This window comes from Amia ocellicauda, chromosome 10, assembly GCF_036373705.1.
Source record: "Amia ocellicauda isolate fAmiCal2 chromosome 10, fAmiCal2.hap1, whole genome shotgun sequence".
In the NCBI taxonomy this organism is placed as follows: domain Eukaryota; kingdom Metazoa; phylum Chordata; class Actinopteri; order Amiiformes; family Amiidae; genus Amia; species Amia ocellicauda.
In genome coordinates this window covers 20,913,522-20,920,316 of record NC_089859.1, presented here as the reverse complement: position 1 = coordinate 20,920,316, position 6,795 = coordinate 20,913,522, and positions in this window count along the sequence as shown.

The following is a 6,795-nucleotide window of genomic DNA, read 5'->3' as shown; positions in this document are numbered from 1 at the left end:
GACCAGCCACCGGGCTCATACACTCTGAGCCCCGTTACACAACAAAAGATAGAGACACTAAAGCCACGCCTTTATCACACGCAAACTCGCATAACACTAACCCCCAATCTGCTGAACAACCTCTCTGGCCTGGCTTCCTGTGCGCTGACTTGCTGGGCTGTAATGACATTCAGCACCTTGGTCAGCATCCGTGAGGAAACCAATGCAATCTGGGCCCTGATCCCCAGAGAATAGAAGAGCTCAGATTCTTCTTTCATGATAAGCCAGGCTTACCAAAACACTGCAATATAGCACTTCACAGCCTTTTACTTGGGGAAAATAATCACAGTCACAGATTTGAAACTAAACTAAAATACTACGGTCATTACTGAGCTGTTATTCTTCACCCAACACTTTCTGAACATCTTCAATCTTCATCTTCAAACAAACTTGGTGCTCGCCTGGGCTTTGGAAATTCTTATTTAGTTAACAGGATGAAGCAGAAATATAATATCCCTCTCAGAAACATAATCATTGCCTTCATACACTGTAAAAGCTCTGCTCTTAATATAGGAAGGCCCCTGGGCAACATTCTATGTATTATTACAGATTAAAAAATGTCAAGCTGGTGAAAAATCCCTGGCAAAGACATGCACGCTGTACTGTTGCTGTATATACATGCTGTACTGTTGTTGGCTCACTCTATCCCCTTTCATATATTGAGTATTTCATATCATAGCAGCATGCCAACTATCTGACTAAAGAAAAGAAAAGAAAACCCTGAGAAATTAGTTAGAATTCAGTGGAGTAGACCGTTGGGGATTCATGCATTTCAATCAATGTTGCTCCTTAGGAACCGAAGCCTCACTCTCGAATAATGCATAATCTAGTTGGATTTGTCTGCTCAAACCTGTCCCTAAAGTCGGCAAAGTTACTGTGGCTTGAAAATTGCCTTCTTGATCAGCAAAGGTTTGAATTTCAATATGAGCTCTGAAGCTGCATTGCATTGTATCTGTGTTCAAAATAAAGAAAACTTGGGCTCGTCTGGAGAAATCTTTTCTGAATAGCTACAGTTATCTCTGCGCTGATGCAATATATGTGAATCACACCAGACTGCAAGAAATATTTTAATAATATGACGCTTTCCAATGTAACAGGCTAATAAAACAATGAACAATTTTCTGCAAATTTCCTCAGCTGTGGGGTTTGAAGCAAGTTACGTGTGACTGAAAACCTCAAAGTGTCAGTGTTTGTTATCGTTGTGCTGGTTAGATTTGGATAAAAGTGGAATTGATACATATATTGTTAGTCATTAGTTCTAAAGAAAAAAACATTATAATAATAATGGATCTGCAAGGCCGATAAAGTATGACCTTGAGATGTGCAATGAGGCTTGTGCAACTTGGTGTCCATCCCCTTCCGCTGTCTACGGAAAACAAGAAACAAAAAAAAACAATGGTTTGTCTAGACTACTTCCTTTCATCAAATCACATTACAAACAACGTGTTTCTTGGCTTTTATAGTTTGTAAAAGGTTGAGAGTATCTCACAAGAAGTAATTAAAGGTGCAAAGTTATTCAATATTTTTAAAATGAATGTCGCCACATTTGCATTAATTTGATTTGATCTTGATTCTCAAAGACATTATTATACAGCTGAGGGGATGGTTTCTGTTTTCTAAAGCTCTAACTTGTGTTAGGAGCACGGGGAGCATCAATCATGGATTTGAAAAGAAGAAAAGAAGAAATTGAAAAATATCTTCTATCCCCCTTCATCTCTCCCCCTCCACCTCTCACTGGCTTTTTGGTGACTCATTCATCAGAGATTTATACATCCCCTAATGAAATTAATTCAATCAGGATAAACTAGAAGCTCACAAATGTAATTCTCATATCAGAGAATGATTTATGAAGCTGAGAAAAGCATTTTTCATTGGCATATCTGCTTGTATTTAATGCAGTGAAAATTGAACATAGATTAGTTGGTATGGTTCTCTGTTGCACAAAAGAAAGCCAAACTTCTTCATTACTAAGTGGGTACAAATCCTGTGCTTTGCAGAAGAGATTCACCAGATTGCCTGATATGCATATTGCCTTTAACAAAGTCAAGACCTGTGAGAGGAAAACGTATTTTAAAAAAGACTTCAAAATCCTTCAGATGGAACTTCAGGTTCAGAGCTTTAGAACTGTCGGGTTCTATATCCAGTCATTGAGGTGAATAACTGACATGTAATACCTGCATTGTAGTCATTTACTATCAACAATACAGGACAAAACAAAACAATAAAAATGTGCTCTATGAATTCAACATTAAAAAGCATGATATATAAAGTGTACAGCTAAACCACCTGGAAATACACAGGTTTCTCTTCCATTAAGTATTTTGGGGATCTACAGTCAGTACTTACTAGAGTAATAGATTATGTAAATGATTTTTAGCATTAATGAACAAACAAACAAATAAATACAGGCTAGGTAAACATGTATTTGTATTTCTATTCAGTTTTTACATGTTATACTAAACAGTCTATGTGGTACTTTGTATCAAGGTCCAGCAGTACTCAGGTAGTGATGTATTCACTCCTGGTTGGAGGATCTGTCCGGCTTTCAGTAGAGAGATAGATAGAGTCCTTTGAGGTTAATAGCTTGTAATGCACGTTCCCTTCTAGATCTGTTTGTAAGTTAAAACATAATCATATTTCTGAAGAAAAGTATGTGATTTCATATTCTTATACACTGCTTGGAATCCGGCATATTTTACAGATGAATACATTTTGCCTCGGATCGTAATAAATTGCAACCCGCAGTGCCAAGCTGTTTAGGAGGTTTTGTATTATTATTCATAGGTAATTAATTTTTAAAACAATTCCTACTTCTACTTCTCAATCTGGATGAATCCTGTAGAGATTCTAGTTCTTTTTTCTGATCTTACTTTCACGATTTTATCATGTTTCTTCTTAGTAGATTCCATAGTTCCACACATATTGGACATTATTGCCACAAACCATCCCTTTCTACCGTCTAACGCAACCTCAGCCCAAGGAACGGCCTTGGTGGGATAATTATTACTAGTAGTATTGGTAGTAATAGTAGTAAACCTCCATTTGTATTGGGTATATATAATGATAGTAACTTACTATCATGGACAGTATCACTGATACTAACCTGCCTATCACCATCAAACTATTCCATATTCAATAATATATTTGTTACCCCACTAGTGACAACAAACAAAAAGGGGTAATCTTCAGTTTGGGGGAAGGATGCAACGCAAGACTCCAGATATAAAAAGTCTGTTGGTTTATTTAATTTTCAGTTTCTTCTGCTTAAAGGAATCAGTCATAGAAAGAGTCAAAAGAGAAACAGCTGGTAATAAAAATGGCAGCAGCCACAACTGGAAATAAACACAAACAAAACATTAAATCAACCCATTTCGATACAACACACCCATAGTTAAATGTAAATAAAGAAAACTCAATCAATAATATAATGTGAACATCTTACAAAAGTACAAAGTATGCTGGTTCCATTGACCTAAGAGACATGCAAATCCTTCCATAACACAGATTTAAAATTCATTACCTTGGTGGCACCTCCAACCCAGCACACAAACCACAGCTATCTCTGTTCTCCTGCCCACAGCTTAGTGTTACCTTTTTAAAGTCAGGGAGGGGGAACCAGGTGGGACATCAATCACCTTTTCTTTAAGATGCAGTCCCATTATACTACATATTATACAAAACGTACTGTCATATGCAGATACATTATCTTCACATACTTTAGATACTAGATGTTGTTGTCATTTCAGCTGAAGACTAGCCTATTGATTTGAACAGTCTTCAGAAGAGATGGCATGGAAGTGGTGGGTTTGGATCGAGCTCTTTGGCTGCCACCAAACACAGCCTCTGACAGCAGATAGCTCTCCTCTCGGCTGCCTGCTGAGGAGGTGTCTGCTGAAAGTGGGCGTGTGAACCGTGGGGGGCGCTGACAGATTGCAGTAAGCATGTGGGCGGTTGTCATCCCAGGCAGGCAGTGAACACGGGAGACAGGAAAGTCACATTCCAGTCCAAGAACATCAGGTGTGGCCAGACAGTTGTGCCAATGACATGCTGTGTGGCCTTCAGGACACGGAGAATGAACCACCGCTTCTCCCCCACCAGTGACACCAGCTGAACATGAAGAAGGACCAGTCTTGATGTTTATCAGCTGAGTGCCATTAGGTAAGAAAAGTATTGAATGTCAATCTGTTGATTTAGTGATTCCCCTGCATTATAAGCAGTTCAGTTTGACTCCTGAATTACATTAATTACATTTCACTCTTACCCCATCATGTCATTCCTCCCATCATTCCTCGAGCCCAAGGCTTTACGTTTCCTCTACACTAGGGGAAAACGTCACAAACTAAACAGGATCTGGAAGTGAGAAATCAGAAGAGATCTCACCATTCGTGGCGTCTGCCAGGTGGTGACACAACAATGACCAAACGCCTGAGCAAACATCTAACTTCTGACCAGATTAGAAACTTCCAAGTACTTCCATTTCACTAACCAAGGTCAGTGAGTTTATAGAAACAGTTAAATGAATGGAATGCATTTGGGAACTCCGTGCTCGAGTGATGTACCAGGAAACAATATTTTCCATCTTGTATACAGACCATTTACATGCTTCAAAGGAAATGTAAAAATATATTTCACCTTTTAAATTGTTTTAGTCTACTGTCCTTTATCTGTGCAGTGAGAGGAGCTGACTTTGATCTTATTTATTTATAGTGTTATTATTACAATTTATTAATTCTTTCTACAGCAACTCTAAAGTGATTATTCTATAGTGAAGAGAGGACAGGCTTAAAAATAATGCTTGAAAAGTACAAGAGTGAATTTAGGGGCTCTTCAGCTGATGCACTGCTGCGGCCATCTGTCTCTGAACTGGCACTGCGCACAAGAGCGCCTGGACACCTGACACCATGCTCCAGGATGAACAGTCTGCAGGCAACCTTATGGTCCCTTTTGGATTCTATCGGGTCATAATAAGTTCACTGCACGAACATCCTGAATTGGAAATAATCAGCACTAACAAGAGATCTCCAACACCATGAAGTTATTGCTTAGGGGGGAAACCGAGCGTAATCTAATTAAAATCAAAAGCACTTGAAATCTGAGTTAATATTTAATGACCATCCTTAAAAAAAGAAAAACACTGCACTAATTACCCACATTGCCACTGCAATACCATGTTTCTTTCTGTTTTGAGTGTTTTTTTATGAGGATTTAAAAAAGTGAGAAAAACAATGAGAAAGCGAGGAGATTGGGCATGCAGTCTTATGAATCTGTGGGTGTAATGCATTTTTCCTGAGGCGTCTAATTTTTAATGGCAGCCGAAGCAGCAGTGGGAGAACTTGTACGTCTCGCTAAAGCACTAAAATACAACCTTTGCAAATCGAGTCTGAAACAGCTAATGTTGCGCTGCGATTGCGCTTTGTGTTGCTTTGTTCTTTGGTTTCACGGCTCACTGCACTAACCCTGGCCCCTGTAATAATGTCACGCAGACGAACCTGCATCTGTAACTCCGATAGGTGAGACCGGTGGCCGAGCAGGTGACTCTGAGGCCGACACTGGATTCAGAAATGAAAAGTATTCAATCTGGCCGAGCTCTGATGTTTCCAGCCTTGCCACCTTTGAAAACAGTACATTATGTTCAGTGTTTCAGCAGGGACTGTCAGGGCTGGAGTTGAAACCTCATTTATTTTTGCAGGCTCAAGAAAAACACCGCTCTGAAATGATGTAGGACCCTCCAGTGCAAGGGCGTCTGTGTGATTAATGAGGCAACCAGAGCTGTGTAACTCATTGGCTCTCACCCGAAAGAAAAAGAAAGAAAATAAACCCTACATAATTTATTGTTTTACTTAACATTTGTCCCACACTGTGGTGATGAATCGGTGTCTTGCAACTTGAGAGGAATCTCAAAACGGTTGGTTAAAACACACTGGTATAATTAAATGACATGTTCCTGCATTTTACCGAGCTTTTTAATTCTCCGCTCAGTCGTTTATCATTTCTACCCTGTGAAACATTCAGGTCTTGATTTTAGTGAAAAGCGACTTACAGCGTTGATTGTGCCTGAATGTGACAAAACAGCAGTGACTTCCTCTGCACTGACAGCTTCTGATGCCCCATTCCACACGGTGGGCAGAAGTGTGGATCAGTACCCAGGGCTCTGGACTCCTGAGGTGGGGGCTGTGGGTTCAGTCCCAGGTGCGGGGCACTTCTGTAGTACCCTTGAGCAAGGCACTGTACCCAGAATGCACCAGTACAAACCCAGCTGTGTAAATGAGTATTTAAGACATTTGTGAAGCACATGGTTAACACTGAATCAACCAAATATGTAAAACCTTCCTAGAAATGAATCTGATATTCCTTCCAAAAATATGACCTGTTTCTGATCCAACAGATGGATTGAACAATCACAGGTTTACATTTTATGATAACTAAGGTCATTAATATGATTTTTATTACAAGTTTTACAAGTATTGTACCTTGGATATCTGAACAGGACATATTTAATGTAAAAAAATCAAAGCATACAGTTGTTTATAGCATAACTCGTATTCCCTTGTAGACTTCAAATAATAAAATATATGCTTATTTAATTAAGCAGTCTAATGTGTCTAATACACTGGATGACATTATGGCTCTGGGAAACAGCACACAACTCAAATATTAACATAATGTTGGTTTCACAGACCCAGATGAGCACAACTCATGGATTGCTCAATGTTACAGTAGGCAGAGTAGTCCCAGAGTACTGCTAATCTAGATCTG